Source organism: Eleutherodactylus coqui, chromosome 1, assembly GCF_035609145.1.
Source record: "Eleutherodactylus coqui strain aEleCoq1 chromosome 1, aEleCoq1.hap1, whole genome shotgun sequence".
In the NCBI taxonomy this organism is placed as follows: Eukaryota; Metazoa; Chordata; class Amphibia; order Anura; family Eleutherodactylidae; genus Eleutherodactylus; species Eleutherodactylus coqui.
The window spans coordinates 314,369,119-314,395,421 of NC_089837.1; positions in this window are offsets into that span (position 1 = coordinate 314,369,119).

Sequence of the window (26,303 nt, forward strand, 5' to 3'; positions counted from 1 at the left end):
ATAATTAAAAAACATAACAATTTACAAAAAAAATACATATTTGTTATGTTTGTATCCATAACGACTTGTACAGTAAATGGAACACAGTATTTACTCTGCATGTCCTAGACTGTAAAAAAAAATTTGAAAACTACCAACTTATTTTGTTCATTTCGCTTCTTAAAGAAAAATGACAATAAAAGTGACCAGAAAAGCTGCATGACTCTGAAATGTTACCAAAAAAAACTACAGCTCGTCATGCAAAAAACATTATGTGAGAGCATCAATTCACACCGTTAACCCCTTACATGCCGTAATTAATGTAAATCATAGAAAGGTAAAATATAAATGAAAATAGTAAAAAATAAAATAATTTACAAAACCTCTATAAAAATATAATAAAAAAAAAAACATATTTGGTATCGACTTATACAGTAAATGGAGCAGAGTATTTAGGCCTTATGTCAGAATCCCCGCGGGTTCTCTGCACGGATGATCCGCTGTTCAATGTGCTCATAGACAATCATTAGGTACTCGCAGGTAATTAAATACTTGCAGATGTCATTTTATCCCGGCATGTGGATCGCATGCGCGGGATGAAAATCGCAGCATGCTCCATTTTTTGCGGACTCCCGCAAGGACGGTTTCCATTGAAATCAATGGAAGCCGTCACATCCGCGGCACACCCACTGCAGACGTGCCGCGAACCCGCGGGAAAGCAGGAGATTTGAAAACAAAAAAGAATTGCATGCCAGCCAGCAAGCCGAAACACTCCGCAGTGCAGAAGAAAAGAAGATCTGGCCAGGACAAAGAAGACCGCCCCCGCATCCGGACAGGTGAGAAAATGTCCTTCACTGCAGGTAAAGGTAGAATCTATTTAGCGTGCATTAGAAATGCCACACTAAAATGCTCTACTTAGAAGCCCCAAAGAAATAATTTCAAACACTGTAAAAATGCCTGTGTGAGAGTGGCCTAACGCTTTACAAAAACCCCAAAACTGACAGAATTAACACGTTTTTTCTCCTTGCCCTCCAAAATAAATTTATAAAAGTTTTTGCAATACATTATATCTGCCCAAAAAATGGTACTAATAACACTTCTGAAAAGTGGAGATGAAAATACTAAAAAAATTATTGAGTCCTTAGGGCTAAAATAGGCCGTGTCCTTGGGGGGGGGGGGGGGGAGTAAATAAGCTGTCTTAATAGATTTTTTAATTTTTTTTTAATAGCAATGTACATTCATTTTTGTGGAAAGAAAATACTGCATAATGTGCATGAATACTTTGCATGCGCAGTGTGCTCAGAATAGAGCCTATTGATTTCAGTTGGTTTGGTAACGTGCACATTTTGCGTGCACAAAAAAAATATGCAGCATGCTCTGTTCCTATTCGTATTAGCGCATGGAAAGAACACATTAAACTCATTGGCCATTTTAATGAATAAAAGTGTGGGAGGAGGCAGTGCTGCGTCTAACGCTACGCCTGCAATGCAATGCAAGTCTATGGACACATGGCGCACACACGTAATTGTGTATATCTGGTATCAGATATTCTATTCGGAGGTTTGCAAGCTTTTACACCCACGTGACATCCAGCCATGAGCCACAGGGCACCACCACTGGCACCGTGGGAAACAGTACTGGTGGTCCACCTTATGGACCTGTGTGATTGAGGTATGAGGAACGTGCCCTAACAGCACCCTAAACTCTCGAAGCAACAGATCTGTACGGATGCTGCAAAGGAAATATGACAGCATCCGCAGCAGGAATCAGCTGCAGAAGTGAAGCAACCTGAAACTCAAGGAGCTGACCACTTTTTGGAGATCTGCTGGGAAATCCAGCATATATGTGAAGGTACGCTGTAGGGGGGTGTTTTGTCCCTTCCATTTTTTTTGGGGGGGGGGGGGTCACTATGGCTACTTTTTGCACCCCTGTGAACGACACCTCTTTAGTCTAAGTCCTATTTTTATACAAGACCTTCTGTGTCTTCAGTACGCAGTTGCTCTTCTTGTCACAGTCTTCAGCTTTTTTCAGGTAGTCAGTTGTGTAGATGTGAGGACACAGACAACGTTAGCACCCCCATCAAAGAGTGAAACCGATAACACTTGTAACTGGAGATAGGAGCTGACATTATGACATCACTACAGGTGGAGTTATATGTTCTCTGCTCTCTATACGGAGGCCCTCTAGTTCCTGCCTGTAGCAGGTGTCAACATTTCTATGGGAAATAATACACTTTATTATATGTAGGATAAGTCTGCTTATGGATATTGCACAGCAGACATCACTCTGATCATGGTTGATGTGTAAGGAGAAATCCAAACTAAAGACAAACGCCACAATATAAATGTTTAGAATTCTATTTTATTAGAATAGCAATAAACAACATTGTAATTAAATATTACCGGCCCTTTAATAAATTAGACAATGATCCCAGTGACTCTCAGCTTAGGACCGGTGGAGACCACATAACTTGCTGCGGTCCTTCTGACTAGACCACCAATGTCCTAAGATGATAGCCGCAAGACCCAAAGATTCCAAGGAAGGCAAAAAAAAACAACCCACGGAGAGTTCTACCTGACCCCAGATAGGACAATCGGCTATCACCCTGGTCTTGCTGCATATTGCTATGTATAAATGTAATTCTAGACTCAGGAAAGCTCACACTGTTCAGTAGATGTATACAACCTGCTCTTAATAGATTACAATCTGATATTTACTAGAAAGTCTGCTTCTAGGAGCTTACAATCTAATAAAATAATAGATATTCCGCTACTAAGGTATATGAGCACTTTTCGATAGCTGTGGGCCAAGGACTTATTCACCCAGCAGTTATTCCTCCCAACTCCTCAATACATATACAGGTTGTGCCAACTGTGCATGTGTGTTCTATGCAGAGACGGGAATAAGATGCAGTGCTCAGGCAATCCACGGTCTGGCCTTCAGAAAATGCACGTAGGCCTCAACTTCAGGCCTCCACCTCAAGCCCCGTTTCCGGCTTCAGGCCTCTAGTCCCGGCCTCAGACTTTTTGCTTCCAACTTCGGAATCAGACTTCCGCTCTCCACCTTCAGGCCTTGGCTTCAGACTAACCCCCCTAAGGAGATCGCGGCAGGGAAAGGGTTCACAGAGGGAGCGCGCTCCCTCTGTGACTTCAGCCGGCTTTTGCAATGTTATCGCAGAGAGCCCGGCTGGTTGCTAAGGACGGATTTTTAAATCCAGCAGGTTGCCCTGCACCCCACAGGTGAACCAAATTGGCACCCTGGACTCCCTTAAGACTTCAAAGCCGCACTGCATCTTATTGGCAAAAATGTCAACTAACACCTCATATTGATCAATTACATGCAGTGCAGCTTTGAATACTAGGATAGCCCAGGGTGCCCTGTGTGGTTCACCTGCAGGGTGCAGGGCATCCCACTGGCTTCAAATATGGTGTCACTATTAGGGCTTATTCAGACGAACGTATATCGGCTGGGTTTTCACGCGTCTCTCTCTGCAGGCTGAGGAGGCTGGAAGAGCCAGGAGCAGTGCTCTGAGCTCCCGCCCCCTCTCTTTCTCTTCTGCGCAGTATTTGCAATGAGAGGGGGTGGGGCTAAGTTCTCGTGAATTAGCTCCGCCCCCACAGCAAATTGTGCAGATGGGCGGAGAGGGGGTGGAGAGTTGGCTGAGAGGGGTGGGAGCTCAGAGCACTGCTTCCGGCTCTTCCAGCCTCCTCCCCCTGCAGAGAGGGATGCCGTATATCGGCCGGCGTGAATTCGCGGCCAATATACAGTCGTCTGAATAAGCCCTTTGGTTGTAAGACTGCATGGTGCACTACACGTACCATGTGGTCTGACACCCTGTATCTACTCTTTTGTGCAGGAATACACACTAAACAGCCGCCGCCTCAATATAAGGAGGGTTTGTGAGTGGCTGCTCATCAGTGTTCTCACATGCGTTATTTGCGCCTCCATTTAGCAGTCTGGCTGGCTGCATGTTGATTGATAAGTGGTGTATATGCCTGTCCACGGGTGTGATTTCACCGGCGGTGCAGGCAATCACACCATCTGAAGCTTTCCATAGCATTGCTATGGAAAGCGCCGGCCCGTGTCCATGAGTGGAGAATCATTGTGATTCTCTGCTCGCGGCCGGCAATTCGCAGCATGCTGCGAATTGTCCCGATTCGCCGCGGTCAGCCTATCTATTAGATGAGGCTGACCGGAGGAGATTCGGCTGCGGCTCCTGCTCCCGGGCGGCGGCTCCCGCGGCGGAGATACCGCAATGCCCGTGGACAGGGGGCTTAAGTATATGACCGCTTTTTGTGATTTTTATTTTTTTTTTTTTTTAATCTGATGTGAGATAAACAACTGCCTGCTTACACTGAGCAAGAAGTTGCTTGTTAGTCATTCTGCTTTAGTGAACTAAAAAATAATGACTAGCGAATGCGGAGTGACTTCCCGCTTATTACATTGTCGGGGGCCTAAGTGTACACAGGCCAACAGGCATTTGAGCGATTATTTGGGCAACTATCAGCCCGTGTAAAAGCAACAGCTTGCATTGCGTAATCATTTTGCCCTTACTGCAACATAAAGCTGTTCTCCTTTTACCGACTTCCTGCTGAGCTTATGCTTATTGTACACATCAGCCAATCTGAACAAGCAGAGCTGCAGGGTGAAGCATGAGGGATTGACACAGCAAGAGCTCAAACACACAAATAGGGTGCTTGGTGGATCTCAAACTACCTTACAGCTCTAATGAACAATGGATATTAGCAGGAGTCACTGATCACAGCTGAACCCTAATTAAGTGGAGACAAAATTATAAGCAGACCACTGCATTAAATAAAGTTATAAAAATAGAAAAACCTTTTATTATTAAAAATAAAACATATTTTTTAGAATAAAATGCAAATGTGGACAGAGACATTGACATACCAGGAAACAAAACAGCATTGTGTGAATAGACTCCGAATTCTTCCGTCTCAGCCTATCAAAGATGACCCTAGTGATTGTGTCTAACAGCACCACCATGTGTTTTTTTTTTTAAAATTGTCAGAAAAGGGCAATGAAGTCCGTTTTACTTTTCACAATGAAACTTTATCATGACAATGACGTCTTCTATCCACAATTCCTCACTGATAGAAAATGATCCTCTAATCTTGAGGGATAAAGCTGAGGTGCTATCCCAGTCCATCCTGGATGCTGTGGATTTTCCGTGCTAGCTCTATGTCCATTGCAAAGAGAGTGACCCTCTTGGCATGAATACAGCAGAGTAGAGAGTCTTCCTAGAGCCGCACGAGGAAGGCCTCAGCTGCCTGTGGATACTGGAAGACACAAGAGCAATTAGTCCTTCCTACAGTGACAGATTCCTTTGTATGTTTCACTACACAGCTTAAATGGACTGGACAGAGTTCACTCTTTTGACCCATCAAGCACAGTGATCCTGGCCTGCACCATGCATGTATCCAGCTAAACCTTATGACTGCAATAGACAGGATCCCCCACTCACCCCCTCCTTTTATTACCTATCCTCTTAAGGGGGATACCCATCAAATCTTTTCATATAGCCAAAATGGGAAACTGGTGTTATCAGCGGGGTGGACGGTAACTATAACTACAATCGAGGCAAAAAAACCCCGCAATACTCACCTCTCACCTGGCTTTTGCATCCCCGATGCGATGCTCTCACTGGCGCGGTGTGGCAAGCTGCTTCAGACTTCTCCCCGCTGTCTCGGTTTTCAATTCCCCCGCCGTCAGCGCTGTGCAACTAAGCGTTGTGATTGGATCGAGCGCCAGCCAATCACAGCCGGCGCTCGATCATTCACAGCCATTCAGGGAATGACATCACTGAATGGCTGTGATTGGTTTATTGATCACCAGGTGTGATTGGCTGGTGCTCGATCCAATCACAGTGCTTAGTTACACAGTGCTGACAGTGGGGGAATTGAAAACCGAGGCAGGAAGATGTCTGAAGCAGCTTGCCGCACCGCTGGGGAGAGCATTACGCTGGGAACACAGACGCTGGCTGAGAGGTGAGTAATGCTTTTTTTTTTTTACCTAGTATATACTAGAGTATAGCTAGGCTTATACTCGAGTCAATAGGTTTTACCATTTTTTTGTGGTAAAACCTATTGACTCGGCTTATACTAGGGTCGGCTAATACTTGAGTATATACGGTAACTGTTTCCGTAGCTCTAACAGAAGTGAATGGGAGTAATAGAAGTAGCATACTATAAGAAAACCCAACCCTCTTTTCCCAACCACATGTCTAACAGTGTGGAGCGCTGTGCTACGCTTTTTCTGTAGCGCTCATTCACTTCAATAAGAGCTACGCAAACCATGCTGCACTTAAAGGGGTTGTCCCGTCGCCCAAACTGATTTTTTTTCCCCATTAATGCCCTGTGGAGTAAAATCATCACACACTACAGCTTTAACCATAAAAAAATGATATTTTGCTCACCTTTTTATTCCTTTTCTTCCCCTTATAAAGCTGGCCTGAAGAATTTTTCAAAGATGGCGCCGCTGGGTAGTTCCCGTGATGCACTGCTGCCCGGCTCCATCCAAAGCAATGAGAGGGCAAGGAGAGCAGTGCGATCTCCTGCTACTGCTGTGACAGCTGTAGCAGGAGATTCCTTCATCAACTCAGCATGTCCCCTCATCACTGGACACTGTGATAGCACTGTCACATCATTGTCCCAGTGTCCAGTGATGAGGGGACATGCTGGGGAGATGAAGGAATCTCCTGCTACAGCTGTCACAGCAGTAGCAGGAGATCGTGATCTCTAGCAGTACTTACAATAGCAGAGGATCGCGATCCTCTGCTATTGAAAGTGAAAGTAGCATAAAACATGCCCTAAACACACACATGCCCCCCCTCACAGTGCCCATACACAGTGCCCCCTCCAGTGCCCACACACAGTGCACCGCCAAAGTGCCCACACACAGTGTCCCCCTCCAAAGTGCCCACACACACCCCCCCTTCAGTGTCCCCCTCCAGTGCCCACACACAGTGCACCCCCAAAGTGCCCAAACACAGTGCACCCCCCACAATGACCTCCCCACAGTGCCGCCACACAGTGCACCCCCCATAATGACCCCCCCCCACAGTACACCCCCTCAGTGCCCCCACTACACACATGCCCCTCAACAGTGCCACCCCCCACAGTGCACCGCCACAGTGCCCCTACCACAGTGTCCCCCTCCAGTGACCCCCCCCCCACAGTGTCCCCCCCAACCCCTACAAGAAGTCTATGTGACAGCACCCCCAGCCCCGCAAGAAGCCTATGTGACAGCAAACAGCACAGCGACAAGTCTATGTGACAGCAAGCAGCACAGCGACCAGTCTATGTGACAGCAAGCAGCACAGCGACCAGTCTATGTGACAGCAAACAGCACAGCGACCAGTCTATATGACAGCAAACAGCACAGCGACCAGTCTATGTGACAGCAAACAGCACAGCGACAAGTCTATGTGACAGCACACCCCACAGCGACAAGTCTATGTGACAGCACACCCCATAGCGACAAGTCTATATGACAGCACCCCCAACCGCGACAAGTCTATGTGACGGCACCTGACGGCGCCAATTTTTTTTTTTGACAGCACCCGACGGCCAAAAGTCTATGTGACAGCACCCCCACCCCCGGCGAAAAGTCCATGTGAGAGCACCCCCACTGCAAAAAGTCTATGTGATAGAACCCCTTCCCCCCCCCCCCGGCGCTAAGTGACAGCCCAGCTCCCGCAGGACCCCAAGCCCCCCTCCCCCACCAGTGGTGACAGCGCGGCTCCCGCACCCCTCCCTCCCCACCAGTGGTAACAGCGTGACTCCTGCACCCCGCACCCCCCCCCCCACTGTCGCTAAGTGACAGACCAGCTCCTGCACCCCGCCCCCGGGCGCCAGGTGACTTGCCGGCACCCGCACCCCCTCGACCAGTGACAGCGCAGCATATTTACAAAGCACACATTAGATTACAGAGTGCTTTGTAAGAGCCATACAGAAGTATATAGATCCATTTTGCACGGTGGTGATCGGCTGTATAGGACAGATGCTCAGAAACACAAGCCATGAAAAGCAGAGATGGGAACCCGCTTTATCCCTTTCATGCCCAAGGGTCATTAACGCACCTGCGTCAAGCTCACATTCTGTAATTCTGGTATTTCCTCGTTCAAAAAAATATTTTTCAGGTGACATCTACATGAGGGCTTGTTTTTTGTGGACGAGTTGCATTTTTCAATGGTAATATTTAATGTATTCCAAGATTTTAAAAAATTTCTAAGTGGGGCAAATTGGGAAAAAACCCACAATTGCACCATTTGGGTGGTTATTTTTACAGCATTCATGGTGCAGTGAAAAAGTGACACCTTGTCTTCTCTATTCTGTGGGTCAGTACAAGTACAAAGATACCAAATTCATAGGTTTTTTATATATATTAAATGTTTTACAAAAATGCTTTCTGTTGCCATCATTTAAAGGGGTTGTCCCGCGAAACAAAGTGGGTCTATACACTTCTGTATGGCCATATTAATGCACTTTGTAATGTACATTGTGCATTAATTATGAGCCATACAGAAGTTATAAGAAATTTTTCACTTACCTGTTCCGTTGCTGGCGTCCTCGTTTCCATGGAGCCCGTCTAATTTTCAGCGTTTAATCGCCAAATTAGACGCGCTTGCGCAGTCCGGGTCTTCTTCTTTTCTCAATGGGGCTCCGTGTAACTCCGCCCCGTCACGTGCCGATTCCAGCCAATCAGGAGGCTGGAATCGGCAATGGACCGCACAGAAGCCCTGCGGTCCACCGAGGGAGAAGATCCCGGCGGCCATCTTCAGCAGGTAAGTAAGAAGTCACCGGAGCGCGGGGATTCAGGTAAGCGCTGTCCGGTGTTCTTGTTTAACCCCTGCATCGGGGTTGTCTCGCGCCGAACGGGGGGGCTGTTGAAAAAAAAACAAAAACGTTTCGGCGCGGGACAACCCCTTTAACTCCCATAACTTTTTATTTTTCTGTCGATATGGCTGTGTGCTGTGTCATTTTTTACTGTGTGACTTGTAGTTAATGGTACTATTTTGGGGAACATAAGACTTTTTATCTTTTTACTATTTTTTCTTGGAGATGTAGTGACAAACTAAAAGAGCAGTTCTGTCATTTCGTATATTTTTGTCTGACGGAGATCATGATAACTTAATACACTGTACCATTATGGATATGTCTATACTAATTTTTAGACTTTTCCAAGTTGTTGCATTCCAAAATCTTTTACAAAAGGTTTTTTTTAAACTTAATTTTTTACAATAATTAAAAAAAATCTTTACAATTATGCAGATACCAAATATAGCTTTAACATTTTGCTACTTTTCTACACGTAGAAAAAACTGGATTTTTGCTACTTACTGTAAAATCCCTTTTTTGTCATGTTCATTGGAGGACACAGAAGACGTTGGGGATAGCTGCTGCCACTAGGAGGCGACACTAAGCAAACAAAGAGTTAGTCTCTCCCACCAGCTATTTCCCTTCTGTAGGCACGGAGCTAAACCAGTTTGTACGTAAGCATTAGGAGAGAACAAAAGAACACAAAGTTGAGCCATACAGACTATAAGTAGAACGAATAGCTTTAAGAAGAAAGTCAGGCCGCTTAGAGGAACACTTCATAAAAAAACAAACAACTGGCCGGGTGCTGTGTCCCCAAATGAGTGTGACGAGAAAGATTTTACGGCAAGCAAGAAAAAATCTTGTTTTCTCATCCGAGTCATTGGAGGACACCGAAGACTTTGGGACGTTCTAGAGCAGTACTCAAGGGGTGTGACAAGAAAAAGCTTTGGGATTAACCTGTTTTTCCCAGTAGGCGCTAGTAAGCGACAGGTCTATTGGCGGCTAGCAAGTTATGCTTTTTGTGGGAGAAAGAAAACGAAGGCTGGAAGCATGACTTTGGCCGGGCCTTGTCTGGAGTCTTCAGCCCTGGGGTGGGGTATGTTACCAAATACTGTGTGCTGCTCAGTGGAGAGCTTTTAACTGAGCCTACTGCTATTGGCACTGCAGGGGGAGATCTAACTGACAGGCAGCACTCAGTCCTGAGATGTTCTGCAAGCAGAATTGGAAATATTGTGCAAATGAGCATCAGGTGTACTACTAGTCCCAGCATGCCGTGATATGCAGTAAAATGAGTTAACAGGACCTGCTGACAGGAAAAGAGGGCAGCTATGGGATGCCCGACACATGTGGCCACAATAAGCAGCTGCCACCTGCCCACCCACCAGGAATGCCAAATGCTAGAACAAAACCAGACCCTATAATAAGGGCTTAAGAACCACGGACATCCGCAATGAACCCACGGATGACCTGCAGCTACAGATGCCACGAATGGTGTGACGGATGTATGAACAGCTCTGCGCTGAAAGGTCAGAAAGACAGCTGTGGGACATATGGCATATGTGGCTGCAAATAACACTGGTCAATCTTTCCAACTTGAAAATAAGTATTAAAGGGGTTGTCCCGCGCCGAAACGGGTTTTTTTTTTTTTTTTTAAACCCCCCCCGTTCGGCGCGAGACAACCCCGATGCAGGGGTTAAAAAAACAACCCGCACAGCGCTTACCTGAATCCCGGCGGTCCGGCGTCTTCATACTTACCTGCTGAAGATGGCCACCGGGATCCTCTGTCTCCGTGGACCGCAGGGCTTCTGTGCGGTCCATTGCCGATTCCAGCCTCCTGATTGGCTGGAATCGGCACGTGACGGGGCGGAGCTACACGGAGCCGGCATTCTACACGAGCGGCCCCATAGAAGACTGCAGAAGACCCGGACTGCGCAAGCGCGGCTAATTTGGCCATCGGAGGCCGAAAATTAGTCGGCACCATGGAGACGAGGACGCTAGCAACGGAGCAGGTAAGTATAAAACTTTTTATAACTTCTGTATGGCTCATAATTAATGCACAATGTACATTACAAAGTGCATTATTATGGCCATACAGAAGTGTATAGACCCACTTGCTGCCGCGGGACAACCCCTTTAATTAATTCATCATGGAAGAAACGAAAATGGCATTGAAATTTTTAGTTAGCCCTTAGCTCTGAGATGTAGTCCATTTAAAGGCGTTGTCTCGTGAAAGCAAGTGGGGTTAAGCACTTCTGTATGGCCATATTAATGCACTTTGTAATATACATCGTGCGTTAAATATGAGCCATACAGAAGTTATTCACTTACCTTCCCTGCGCTGGCGTCCCCGTCTCCATGGCTCCGTCTAATTTCAGCGTCTAATCTCCCGATTAGACGCGCTTGCGCAGAAGGGTTTTCTGCCTACGGCTCGGCAGCAGCGGCGTTCTGGCTCCGCCCCCTTCTAAGCATCATCGCGTAGCTCCGCCCACCACGTGTGCCGATTCCAGCCAATCAGGAGGCTGGAATCGGCACACGTGACGGGGCGGAGCTACGCGATGACGCGTAGAAGGGGGTGGGGCCAGAACGCCGCTGCTGCCGAGCCGTAGGCAGAAAACCCTTCTGCGCAAGCGCGTCTAATCAGGCAATTAGACGCTGAAGTTAGACGGAGCCATGGAGACGGGGACGCCAGCGCAGGGAAGGTAAGTGAATAACTTCTGTATGGCTCATATTTAATGCACGATGTATATTACAAAGTGCATTAATATGGCCATACAGAAGTGTATAACCCCACTTGCTTTCGCGAGACAACCCCTTTAACTTAAATAAATAGATGTACCTTTATTCAGATCCACAAGGTTAGAGGAGTGAAATCATTAAATAAACAAAAGTATATATAGTAAAAAACAGCTGAATAACTAAAATGTCAATCAGATACCGAATGCTCAAATCTTGGAATTGATATGTACATATTACAATTTTAAAAATAATGCAATTAAGTGTTCTAGAACTTCATTTTTTTGTAATTTCAGGTTAGAATCTAGGATGCCATGAAATTGTAAACATTCTTCTGAAAATATTTGTTACGTGTGGTGAGGTGACATTTTTTGCCCAGAAACATTGAATTACTCCAATCATTAAGACTGTTGGACAGTAACAAGAGACGCCCCAGAAAAGGGGTACAAGCGACTAGCAAAAAGAATCCATTCATGTGCTTAAGCCCTTTTATTTGAAGTCAGTGTATCTATAAAACCAGAGTTAGGCCCACTAAACTAAATGTAATCTCGCATTCATTTTCCTTGGCCCAAAATTAGGGTCGTTTAGTTATTTTGAGAAAAGAAAGACCTTCAAAGCGTATTTCTAGTATTTTGATTTGAGATTAGTATATCTTAAAAACCAGAGCTAATAAACAAAATCTAATGTCATATTAGTGTTTCTCGACCCCAAATTGGGGCAGTTTGAAATTCTTTCCTTTCTTAAAATAGTTAAAGTGCATTTTTGCTGTCCAGTGAATAGGTGCTGCCTGCCTGCGGTGCCAAAGATGCCCAGGGGGACTGCCAGTCAATCACAAATGGCCTCAGTAGCCACCAGCTCCGTAAGAAGGTCTGCATTATCACAAGGCCCCCCCCCCCCTTCCTTACCAAAGCGGGGACAGTAAGGGACCGTAATCCTCATGAGGAGAAGGGCCCAGGAAGTAGGAAGCAGGCAATTGAGACCAGCTGCACAAGGAGAAGTATGCAGAGTTAGGATGGGGGTTGTGGGACCAATGGTGGGGGTGGTAGTGGCAGGGGAAAGAGAAGAGGAAGAGATAAGGATACTTACCTTGGTGGAGAGATACTTACCCATCCGCCTCAAAAGATGAATCTGCAGGAGCACAGCAGTGCATGCCCCAGTGCTTGCCTGCCTTTGGCTCATCAGGGCCAAAGCGGGAGCCACTATCGCTGGTGGGTCAGGGCCAGACTAACGTTGACTAAGGTCTAAGGTCTGGGCCGACAACAGATTTGTTAACGCCAGTCTGTTCTTCCTCCTCGGTGGAAAACGAGGAGTCTAATGCCAGCCCTGTATTCCCAGATCTGTAAAGGATAACAGCTGAAGACCAATTGATTGAAGAGGTCTGCCTCCCACAGACACTAAGCTAAAAACGGGATTTTTTCTTACCGATAATTCCCTTTCTTGAAGGCATCATGACAGCATACATCTGGAGGTTGCTCACCTGCTGACCTGATGGGACAGGAAAAGGCATAGCATAAAAGAAACCTCCCCTCCACCAAAAACCAGTGTGTTCCAAATAACCACAGTGACAGAATACTTAACCAGAAGGTGTGTTTTTATTGTCATCACACACCTCAGACAAAGAAACATAAGCATACATATTACCTCATGTGTTGGACAAAACAAGGGTAACCATGTCGATAGGGGGGGGGGAGCCCATATGCTGTCATGATGCCTTCAAGAAAGGGAATTATCGGTAAGAAAAATTCCCGTTTTCCCTTCGACATCATGACAGCATACATCTGGAGGAATACCAAATAACTGGCATGGGCTTTTTTAGGGAGGGATTACCGCTTGGAGCACCTTCCTACCGAAGGTTGCGTCCTGACTACATTTAAAGTCCAGCCTGTAGTGTTTAATAAAAGTATGGCCAGAAGTCCATGTGGCTGCGTTACAAATCTGCTCGATTGACGCGTGCGCTCTTTCTGCCCAAGAAGATGCCACGGCTCTCGTTGAGTGGGCCTTCAATCCTTCTGGAGGAGGGATGCCCTTGGCCTTGTAAGCCTCCTGGACAGCTCTCCTGAGCCACCGGGCGATCGCATCTTTAGAAGCGGCCTTTCCTTTGGCCTGCCCCTGAAATTGAACGAAAAGTTTATCAGTCTTTCTGAAACTTTCCGTTGTCTCAAGGTACGCTAGTACAGCTCTTTTGACATCTAGATTATGGAGCTTCTGCTCCTTTTCGTTTTTGAAATCTTGGCAGAAGGCTGGAATGACTATAGGCTGGCTTCTGTGGAAATCTGACAAGACTTTAGGCTGAAAGGACGGGTCTAAAAAAATACTATTTTGTCTGGGTGAATAGTCATATATGGGGCCCTTCGTGAGAGGGCCTGGATTTCACCCACGCGTCTAGCCGACGTGACTGCCACAAGGAGGGCTACCTTATACGTCAGCAAGACGATGGATAGATCTCTAATAGGTTCAAATGGGGGATCGCAGAAGGCCTGAAGGACTATGGTCAGATCCCAGGGGGGTGCCGTAAGCTTTGTAAATGGATGCAATCTACTTGCCCCTCTAAGAAATCTCCTAATCCACCTGTGCTCCGCAAGCGCGAGATCAAAGAATGTCCCCAAAGCCGCAACTTGGACTTTGAGGGTATTCAGACTCAACCCTTTATCCAGGCCCGCCTGGAGAAAATCTAGGATTTTACGGATGTCTGGCTGATCTAACTGCTGGATGTCCTGGCCCATCCACTCTGAGAATTTTTTCCAGACTTTGGAATAGATCTTTTTTGCCGAGGGTTTAAGGCTCTCACTAATAGTGGAAATTACGTTAGGAGAAAGACCCTTCCCCAAGAATTTTACCCGTTCAAGATCCAGGCCGTAAGCCTGAACTTGTGAACCTCCGGGTAAAGAAGAGGGCCCTGCAGCAATAGGTCCGGTCTTGGTGGAAGGTGGAAAGGCTCTCCTACTGACAGAGATCTCAGGAGGGGAAACCAAGGTCTTTTGGGCCAATAAGGTGCTACCAGAATTACTGACAGGCTTGACCGCAGTAATTTCCTTAGTAGGAGCGGAATTAATGGTAAAGGGGGAAAAGAATACGCTAAGTCCCAAACCCAGGGGTGAGAGAGAGCGTCCGTGCCCAAGGCCTGTTTCTCCGCGCCTCGGGAACAGAAAAGCCGGCACTTGGTAGTTGCGCTTGACGCAAATAGGTCTATTTCTGGTACCCCCCATTTCGTCACAAGCAGGCTGAACACCTCGGGATGGAGTTCCCACTCTCCTGGGTCCATTTTCTTCCTGCTTAGAAAGTCTGCGACTGAATTCTCGGCTTCTTTTATGTGAAAGGCCGACAGTGACTTGGTTGTGAGTTCCGCCCACTGAAGGATCCTTCCCGCCAACTGCTGCAGTAGAGGATTCCTGGTGGTACCCTGGTGGCGAATGAGTGACACTGTCGTCATATTATCTGAAAAGCCAGTCTTCTTTCTCCCTCCTCCCCCTCTTTCTCCTGCTCCTTTTTCTCCCATCCATATAGACTTTCCAATAGCAAGGAGCAGCGCCCTGCAATGTTCCTCACATCGTGGAGGGGATGGAGAAGGGAGGAACCCAGCACACAAGAGTTTCCAAGCCTCGACACCCAGCAACGGGAGGAAGAGAGAGACTTGGCATCACCACACCAGAAACCAGCGAGGGTAACGTCCGGATGGACAACCTACACAATGCATATACACAGATAGCGTTAGGCTTACTAGCGGTGGGAACACGTAGGCGCAACACAAATGATAGGTGGACATGGGGGTCGGTAGGATAGAGTTCTCAACCTGTTATAATAGTTAAACGTTCATGGTTATGTCCTCTGCCCATTAAAGCCATTTAGCTAGATAATATAGTGCCATATACAGATAACTTTCCATAACATAACATTTCTCTGGGGTGAGGGAGAGCTCCGCCCACTAGAAAGCCCGCTACCCACTGGACCCCAGCGTCTATTAAAAACCGGACGCTAGCTAAATACAGAGCTGCCCTATACCCTCTCTTTAAGGTAGTTGTTCTCATCTGACATACTACCTCTACTAATCTTTCTTTCACCCTCTCCTCTTACTAATTCTTCCTCTACTTCGTAGGTACTAGTTGACCTCCTTATTTAGGAGCAAATCGTTGTTAAGTGTTTGTCTCGTCTTTTTGTTTGTTTTTCGGTTTTGTTTTGTATGGCCCTTCCCCCTCCTTTCTTTAACAACATGGCACCACTCAAACTTAGTTCACTAAATATTCGGGGATTTAATGTTCCCCAGAAAAGATCACAGGTCTTATACCAGCTGCACAAGCAGAGGGTCCAAGTGGCACTATTTCAAGAGACACATTTTAAAGTGGGACACGTCCCTGCCATACGAGATAGGTATTACTCGCATTGGTTCCACAGCGCCAACCCCAACAGCCGGGCGGGTGGGGTTTCCATCGCGATACATAGGTCCCTAGCTCACCACCTCATAGAAACCAAAACAGACCCTCAGGGACGATATGTCCTCATTAAAGTGAAAATAGGAACCACTAAAATCACAATCGCAAACTGGTATGCACCAAACCAACAGCAGGCAATAGCTAACCAGGCCTTCTTGAAGGTAGTGGCAGAGTTCGCAGAGGGGGTTGTCGTGGCTGGAGGGGACTACAATATGACTTTAAACCCAGAAATAGACTCCTCGGCGAACAGAGGCAATGTTCCCCCTGGGCAACTACGGACCTTTAAGAACGCAGCGCATGCACTCCAGCTGGTGGACGTGTGGCGTATCCTGCATCCACAGGATAGGGACTACACCTTCTTCTCACATCCACATAATTCCTACAGTCGCATAGACTACTTTCTTATGGGACACCATGCCCTGTCATGGCAACCTACGGCCACAATAGGGGATATGGTGTGGTCGGACCACGCTCCTGTATTCCTGACCCTAACCTTACCAGATCAAACAGACCGCCAGTGGACGTGGAGGTTGAATTACAACCTCCTGAAAGATAGCGTATGTGAAGCAGAAGTTAAAGAACAGATTGAAACATTTCTTGCGACACATGCCACAGACACCACTTCAGCTCCTATACAATGGGAGGCACTGAAGTGCGTCCTGAGGGGCACTCTAATAAAACATGGCTCTCGGCTCAAAAAAGAAAGAGCCACTACTATTACTAAACTCCTTAAACAGATCCATACCTTAGAGTCTGCACATAAAAAAACCCTCTCGCCAGATACCCTGGCAGATCTGGTTCGGGTCAGGAAAGAGCTAAAACCAAAATTAGACCAGGCTTATACCCATCTAAGAAACCAACACAAGCGCTTTCACTATGAGTATTCTAATAAAGCGGGCAAACCCCTGTCCCATCTGATCCACCCGAGGGCCACACAGACATTTATTCCACGAATCAAAAACGCAACGGGCACTGACACATATAATCCTACGGAAATCCTGGATATATTTCAGAAATACTATTCCCAGCTCTATAATCTTAAGGGACAATTCGCGGATATGAACGAAAATTTACTAAAAGACCGAATTTCCAAATATGTAGCAGAAACAGCCCTGCCGCTACTGGACCCCGACCACAGTGACGCATTGGAAAGGGATATCACAGCGGAGGAGATAGAGGAGGTTATCAAAAGCACCCCTGCGGGGAAGAGCCCAGGGCCCGACGGTTTTACCCCCGCCTTTTACAAATTTCTTAGACAGCAGCTCGCCCCTTTTCTAGCCAGGGCATTCTCTACGGTCTCCCAAGAGTCCCCTTTCCTGCAACAGGCCCTTGAGGCACATATAAGTGTAATTCCGAAACCAGGAAAAGACCCCACAGTTTCCACTAACTATAGGCCGATCTCACTGATCAACGTGGACATAAAGATTTATGCCAAGGTCCTGGCCAACAGGCTTTCTCCGCATCTCCCGAGCATTGTACACACGGACCAGGTGGGCTTCGTCAGAGGGAGAGAAGCCAGAGATAATGTAATAAAAACCCTGCTCCTTGTGGCTAGGGCTCGAGACGGTGCTGGCCCAATGTGTTTGTTGTCGGTAGATGCGGAGAAAGCCTTTGACAGAGTTCATTGGGGGTTTCTTGAGGCAGCCCTCAGGCAGATAGGGCTGGGTCCTAAATTTTTGTCCAGAACACTAGCTCTTTACACTTGCCCCACGGCCAGGGTTAGGATAAATGGCACACTATCCTCCCCCATCCACATCAGGAACGGGACCAGGCAGGGCTGCCCCCTGTCTCCTCTGCTGTACGTCTTAGTGATGGAGCATCTAGCAACAGCAATTAGAAATAATCCGAACATCAACGGACTGACAGTGGGAGGGACCCAGTATAAAGCGGCCTTATACGCCGACGACATACTGCTATATATCACACAACCCCGCATCACTCTGCCCTCCTTGATCGACGAATTCAAAAAATTTGGCCACCTATCTAATTTTAAAATAAACTATAGCAAAACTGAAGCACTAAATATATCCTTGGGCCCAGAAACAAAAAAACACATAATAGAACACTTTCCCTTTAAGTGGCAACAAGAGGCTATAAAGTATTTAGGAATACATATTCCATCGGATCACTCCAAACTGTTCTCCATGAACTACTCTAGCCTACTGGATCGCACTCTTAAAGACCTGACCGCCTATTCCACCAGAGTTTTGTCATGGTTCGGGAGGATACAAACCATTAAAATGGATGTCCTACCCCGATTCTTATACATCTTCCAAGCTATCCCTATAACGGTACCCCAAATATTTTTTAACAAACTGAAGTCCGCACTTATCAGATTCGTTTGGGGGGGGGCAAAGACCACGAGTAAGCACGCGCACGTTATCGTACCCCAAATCAAAAGGAGGAACTGGTTTACCCGACTTTAAGAACTATCATACGGCGGCGATTCTTACACACCTGCTAGACTGGCACTATCACACCGACAATAAACAATGGATAGCACTGGAACAAACAGACAGTACAATCCCTCTGAGGCTACTCCCATGGGTGAAAAAAGAGGATAGGGCCCAAGCGATAGGTCCCAACTACTTCCTAAGGGGTACACTTAGACTATGGGATACACAAACACGTCAACAGATACTGTCCAGGGAACATGGGAACATAGCCCTTTGACGCCATTGTTTAATAACCCAGCTTTCCCACCGGGGAGGGAGCGAGAACGCTATTTGGGTTGGGAGAATCGGGAGGATACCAGGGTCCAGCAGGTCCTGGGTCGGCAATCAATTCCTACTCTGCAGGAACTCAAACACCGATTCGGAGACATTCGTGTCTCCTGGCTCGAGTATTTTCAGTTACGCTCCTTCCTTACACCTTGGGAGGGAAGCGACACCCCGGGCCTGGAATTGACCCCCTTCGAGAGGTTGTTCGAGTTGCGGTCGCCTCCGGAGCACGTGCTATCACAAATATACGGCCTTCTGATGCATGAACTTAGTTGCACAAGCCCGGGCTTCAAGTGGGCTTGGGAGCAGGAATTAGGAGAGGAAATCACACAGAGCGACTGGGAAAAATCATTTATTTTCACACACAAACTAACCATGGCATGCGCTGCTCAAGAGAAAGGGTACAAGGTGTTGGCTAGATGGTACAGATACCCGACGCGACTACATGCGATATTCCCCTCGGTGTCGGACATGTGTTGGCGCTGTGGGACTGATAGAGGCACTCTGTTACATGTCTGGTGGGGTTGTGATAAACTGCGGCCCTTCTGGAACAGGGTGTTTGCCACATATAACTCAATGTGCAGAAAATCGATTAGCAATACGCCGCAGATAGCTCTCCTCTCCATCCTGCCGGGCCCCATTAGTGCACAAAAGGGAGACTTGCTCCGGTTTTGTATTGCAGCAGCCAGAGCAGTCATCCCTCGTCACTGGCGATCCACACAAGTTCCCTCAATGAGGGAGTGGCAGCAGGAGATGTCATACCTTAGCCAGATGGAGGAGCTATGTGCGGAGCACTCTCGAGAGCCCGAAAAACAAAAGGAGAAATACAGAAAGACCTGGCAGCCCTGGATTATGTTCGAGTCCTCAGCAGAGTTTGCCAGCTTGTTCTACTAAATGTACTCACGAGCCCTGTAGGGGCCGCAGGGCCTTTGAAGTTGGGGACCGACTGGAAGACGCTCAGGGTGCTCCCGCCCCCCCCCCCCCTCACCCCCCCCCTTTTTTTTTTTTTTTTGTTTTGTTGTTGTTGTTCGTTCTCTTATTTTATGTGTGAGTGTATGTGTGGTTCTGTCTGTGTAGAGGTGTTCAGTGAGCTATAGTCAAAGTACCTTGTCTTTCTGCGCTATCTAATTAACTTGCTCAGATCGTTTCTATATCTTCCCCCCCCCCTCTTTTTCTCTTTCTTCTTTCCTCAAATGAAAAGGATCCCCACCACATAAACCATAATATTCATCACGACATAGACCCCACCTTTACCGTCAGTTAAATATGCGTTGATATAGTAAAAGAACAGTGGATTGGGGGCAAGGGGGTCCGGGGATCATCTATGGGCTAGACGAATTGACTGTTATATTTGTTGTTTACAAGAAGATGTGCCCAATTGTTGTACAATATGAACCATAGGCCCTGCGAGGCCTATTTCCATTTTCCCTTTTATTGTTTTTCCTTTCTCCTTTTTACTGATATTTCCTAATGTTTGTAAAATATTCTGAAAACTTAATAAAAAGAGATTAAACATATTATCTGAAAAGATCCTCACATGCTTCATCCCTAAGAGCGATTGCAGGCTACGTAGGGATTTCCACACCGCATTAAGTTCTCTAAAGTTAGATGAACCAGATCTCTTATGAGCGTCCCAAGTACCCTGTATATGACCGCCTTCAAAGTGGGCCCCCCACCCTTTGGTGCTCTCATCTGTTGTGATTATTATTGCAGGGTCCAAGTTCCATTCGGATGCCCGTGACAGGTTGTCCGATGACAACCACCAGCGGAGTGAAGATCTGGCTTTAGCAGAAATAGAGATTGTCTGGTCGAGTGAGGACTGTAACTTGTCCCAATTCTGAAGGATTAGTGACTGGAGACCGCGACTATGGAACTGGGCCCAGGGAACCACACCAATACACGAAGTCATTAGCCCCAGGATCCGCATTGCATCTCTTACTGTTACTCTAGATATTTTATAGAGAGTGGAACATTCCTCTAAAATAAGCTGTTTCCTTAGAGGAGGAAGGGACGAATTTTGGAGACTGGAATCCAGAATGACTCCCAGGAATTTTTTCCTGGTTTCTGGTTCCATGTTGGATTTTAGATCATTAATAATCCAACCCAGGTCCTTAAACAGTTGAAGCGTGGAACCCAAGTGTGACCTCAGAATAGTCGGGGAATCTGCCACCAACAGGAAGTCGTCCAAGTAGGGGACGATAATCCCACGATTGCGCAAAAAGGCAACCATTTCTATCACCACCTTGGAAAAAATCCGCGGAGCAGAGGAAATTCCGAATGGGAGGCAAATAAACTGAAAGTGACAGATTTCCCCTTCCATTCTCAGCGCAAACCTCAGGAACTTTTGCGAGTTGGCGTAAATAGGGATGTGAAAGTAAGCATCCTTTAGGTCAATTGTAGCCATTACATTATCCCTGGCAATTAGGGGAGTTGCAGTTCTGATAGTCTCCATTTTAAATTTCCTATACTCAATGGATTTATTCAGTTCTTTGAGGTTAATTATTGTGCGGTGGGAGCCATCTGGTTTGGGAACCAGAAAAAGGGGGGAATAAAATCCCTTCCCCCGTTCCTTCTTGGGGACGGGGATAACCGCGCCAAGATCCAGCAGGTTCTGTACACCTCTCAACAGAGCCTGCTTTAGGCCTGGAGACTGGATTGAGGTTACAATAAATCTGTCAGGGGGGCGAGATTCTAGTTCGATCTTGTACCCCTCCGCCACCAGGTGTAGCACCCACTCGTTAGTCGTTATGTTACGCCAACTAGTGGCAAAACGAGCCAGTCTAACGCCCACTGGGCACGAAGATGCGGGCTGAGGGACAACAATAAGAGTCTTACCCCTTCCGCCCTTCGGATAAGACCATCTTCCGGTCTTCCCTTTCCCAGCATATGTAGACGAGGGACGTGGAGTGAAGGGTCTCTTGGGCGGTCTGATGGCTGGCAGTCCCTGGTTCTTGTCAGCTGCTTTTTCCAGCAGGCGATCCAGGTCCGGTCCAAAAATGCGTGCGCTCCGAAAGGGTAGGGTACACAGCTTGTTTTTGGATGTTAAGTCCCCCGACCACTCCTTTACCCAGACTACCCTTCTGGCGGTGTTGGATAGGGCTGCCATGCGAGCTCCGAAGCGGACTGTTTCTATAGAGGCATCCGCCAGAAACCCCGTTGCCATCTGTAGCAGAGGGATGCCGCTTGCAAACTCTTCCCTGGAGGCTTTTTGGTCAATTAGGGACGCGAGCTGATCCAGCCAGACCGCCATGGAGTGAGCCACAGAAGTGGCCGCGATATTGGATTTTATAATAAGGCTGGACGTGGACCAGGCCTTACGCATGGTCATGTCCACTTTATTGTCCATGGAGTCCTTTAAGTGGGACGTATCTTCAAATGGTAGTCCAGACTTCCTGGACACCATAGCGATAGCCGCATCTACTTTCGGCATTTCGTCCAGAAACGCCACCTCGTTTCCCGCAAATAAAAGGCGCTCCTTGAACTCCCTAGGGATTAGCAGGGCCTGATCCACACAATCCCACTCTTTCAGGATTAGTTGTTTGAGTGTGGCATTTACAGGAAACGAAGATTTCCGTTGTGGAAGCAATCTCGCAAACATATCGTCTTGCACCGTGTGGGGTTGCTGCACATCTTCCTCCACCTGCATGGTTCTGCGTACAGCTTTTAAAAGTTGATCCATGTCAGCGGTGGAAAAAAGGTACTTTTTCTCCTCCTGCAACACTTCCCCAAGATTATCAAACTCCAAATCTTCCACCATGTCAAAGTCGGACTCTGACACAGCCGGAGCAGACCTTCGTGTAACCCCCGAGGGCCCAGGTTGGAGTTCCGAGAGGGAGGACTGAACTTCTTCCCGGACGACCGACCGAATTTCGGACATAAGGGAAGATTTTTCCTCCTGCAGAACTTTTGCAGAACAAATGGCACATAATGTTTTGGTGTAGGAGTCGTCGAGTTTGGCCAAGCACACTGGACACTTTTTACTCCTCCTCCTAGCCTCCCTAGGTTTTTGAGTATCCCTGTCCTGAAATGACAAGGGAGAACTCTGTTAGTAAGGAAGTGTATGTAGTGCAGGTGTCTGTAGGTTGGCCCACTGGACCACTTACAGTTTGGAGATTCTCTGGGTCCTCCCTGGCCGACATCCTGCGCTTGTGGGATCAACTCCTGTACTTAGGATCGATTCCCCGGCGTGAAGAAACACCAGCTGCTTCCCTGGTGCAGAGGAGCTTTAAAAATTGATTTCGGCGCCAGCTGCGCCAGGCTACGCCCCTTGCGGAGCGTCTGCCGTCACCGCGTCACTCCCGGTGCTCCGCCGAGGCCACGCCCCCTTGAGGAATGCTGCTGCTTTTCTTTGCTTAGTGTTGCCTCCTAGTGGTCTTTCGTGTCCCCCAATAACACGGACAAGAAATATGTTTTGTTTTTTTTACTATCAACGTGTTCAGAGACCATTTTTGGTGATTAACATAACTTTTTGCTTGCTTTCTATTCGTTTTTTGAGAGGTTAGGAATGCAAAATTTTAAAGAGGGCTTTTTAACCTGATAGCTTTTGATGACCTACCCTGAAAAAAAGGTTGAGTGGCAGGGTCCACTGCTCATGATCCCCACTAATCAGCTGATCCCTTGTACCGTTGTCAGTGCGACAGAGCTGGACATTGTCATTGCTGGTTGTTGACAATACTGTGAAGTACGTAGTGTAAGAGAAGTGCAGCGCTCCCATTGATGTCAATAAGAAGAAGGCCAGTCAGAACATTCTCCCCCTCCCCCCCAATGACCACTGATAACGACATCTGGCCCTACTGCACTGATATTGGGCCAAACAATCAGCTCATCGTCAGGGATCTTAAGCAGGGGATCCCAGTCAATCAATTACTAATGACCTATTCAGAGTATAGGAAAACCAGGTCTGTTATATATTTTTTTCACGGCATTCACTGTGCAGTTCAAGTGATGTGTAAACATTTTTACATAGGTCATCGCAAGCAAAGCGTACTATATTTGTGTTTTTTTTATTTTTACATACTACATACCCATCAGACTGCTGGGCCCCCGTTCGTAACAGCACAGGCTTTATTCCATTGTACAGCCTCTTATAGCGCCCTAATTGCCATGCTCTGCCAGAAAAATGTTACGCCACGGGTAACATACAGAATTCTTTCACCTGCAGAAAGAATTAAAGGGGTTGTCCCGCGCCGAAACGGGTTTGTTTTTTTTTCAACCCCCCCCCCCCCCGTTCGGCGCGAGACAACCCCGATGCAGGGACCTAAAGAAAAATCCGCACAGCGCTTACCTGAATCCCCGCGCTCCGGTGACTTCTTACTTACCTGCTGAAGATGGCCGCCGGCATCTTCTCCCTCAGTGGACCGCAGGGCTTCTGTGCGGTCCATTGCCGATTCCAGCCTCCTGATTGGCTGGAATCGGCACGTGACGGGGCGGAGCTACACGGAGCCCCATTGAGAACAGAAGAAGACCCGGACTGCGCAAGCGCGGCTAATTTGGCCATTAGACGCCGAAAATTAGTCGGCTCCATGGGAACGAGGACGCTAGCAACGGAGCCGGTAAGTGAAAAACTTCTTATAACTTCTGTATGGCTCATAATTAATGCACAATGTACATTACAAAGTGCATTAATATGGCCATACAGAAGTGTATAGACCCACTTGCTGCCGCGGGACAACCCCTTTAACTAATAAAAGACTTGTGCTACTGATCGCTGAAAATGGAAGAGCGAAAGGAGCAGCTGCAGAGAACACATCTACTTACTAGCTAGGCAAATTGAGCTTTTTTCAATTAACGGTTGATTTTTGATAGTTTCTTATTTCCGTTAGTGCTCGGGCTCCTGGGTGGTAGGATCTTCTTTGTGCCGGGTTCTCGCTACATCTAGTTTCCAGTCTGCCTAAAAATAAAAAAAAATATATCGCAACTGAAAAGGAAGCTTCCTGAGGCGGCCACTAGGCGATGATCACAATATACATAATCACACAGATCTGTATGAATCAGAAACATGCTTCACAGATATTTGCTTGAATGGAAATAACCCCCTGCGTCAAAGAAATAGAGTTGGGCGTTGTTACAATATAATTACACTACAAGCAGTGCAAACTGTGAAGTTCATATCCGGAATAAATAACGCCTTCCAACGCCATTCCAACATGGCAGCCCAGATGTTTGGGTGATATCCTGCCATCCTTGGGGTCATGCAGAGTGTTCCAATTTCTGCATCCTGAGGACACAGAAACAATTCAGTAGTCAGGGGCGTACACAAGGGCAGAGAACAAACTTTCTTAAGGCCCGTTTAGACACAACGATTATCGCTCAAAAGATGTCGCTTAAGCGACTTTTGAGCGATAATCGTTGTGTCGTTTGCAGCCCAAGATGAGCGATCACCTTGCGCTGCCAGCGGAGGATGCAGAAGACAAGTGGGGTGTTCCTCGCTCCAAGCACCCGGCTGTTATACAGCCGAGCGCTCGGAGCGGAGGATGCAGAAGACAAGCGGGGTGTCCCCACTTGCCTTCTGCATCCAGCTGTTATCTGCACGGAGCGCTCGACTGTATAACAGCCAGGCGCTTTGTGCAGAGGATGCAGAAGACAAGTGGGGTGTTCCTCGCTCCAAGCACCCGGCTGTTATACAGCCGAGCGCTCGGAGCGGAGGATGCAGAAGACAAGCGGGGTGTCCCCACTTGCCTTCTGCATCCAGCTGTTATCTGCACGGAGCGCTCGACTGTATAACAGCCAGGCGCTTTGTGCAGAGGATGCAGAAGACAAGTGGGGTGTTCCTCGCTCCAAGCACCCGGCTGTTATACAGCCGAGCGCTCGGAGCGGAGGATGCAGAAGACAAGCGGGGTGTCCCCACTTGCCTTCTGCATCCAGCTGTTATCTGCACGGAGCACTCGACTGTATAACAGCCAGGCGCTTTGTGCAGAGGATGCAGAAGACAAGCGGGGTGTCCCCGCTTGTCTTCTGCATCCAGCTGTTTTCTGCACAGAGCGCCCGGGTGTTATACAATTGGCGCTCCATGCCAGGTATGGAGAACACAGCTGGACCGCGCTGTTCTTCATACCCAGCCTGTCATCAGGGAGCAGGATACAGCTGAAACACTAGTATCAGCTGTATCCCACTGTGAATCCCTGATAAGGCTCATCGTTCAGCATGCTGAAAGACAACGATGAGCGACGGCTTAACGAAAACTGCATAATGTAAGGGCAGTTACACACGATTATCCCTCAAAAGATAACATTTGAGCGAATTTTGAGCGATAATTGTTGTGTCTAAATGGGCCTTTACACAGCTGGGAGGGTTTTTCAGGATGATGGAGAGACACAATCAGTGTAGCAAAATAAACAGCAGAATTAGAGGAGTATTCCCATCTCGGGAATCCTATTTCAACGTGTTTGAACTCACAGTGCTAGCTCCATGGACCTCAAGAACAACATCTCCTCAAAGTTCAGCTTCCTGGATCCCCCTCACTGTGACTGGGGGATCTTGGAATTAACTGATGCCAGGTAATACAGGGAGTTACAGTTCTGCAGCAGCAGGTAGTAGGCCTCTAATATAGAGCATCTTGATTGTAACCCTGCAGAACGTGGTGTGTGCCACTTGCTGGTCAGCCCCCA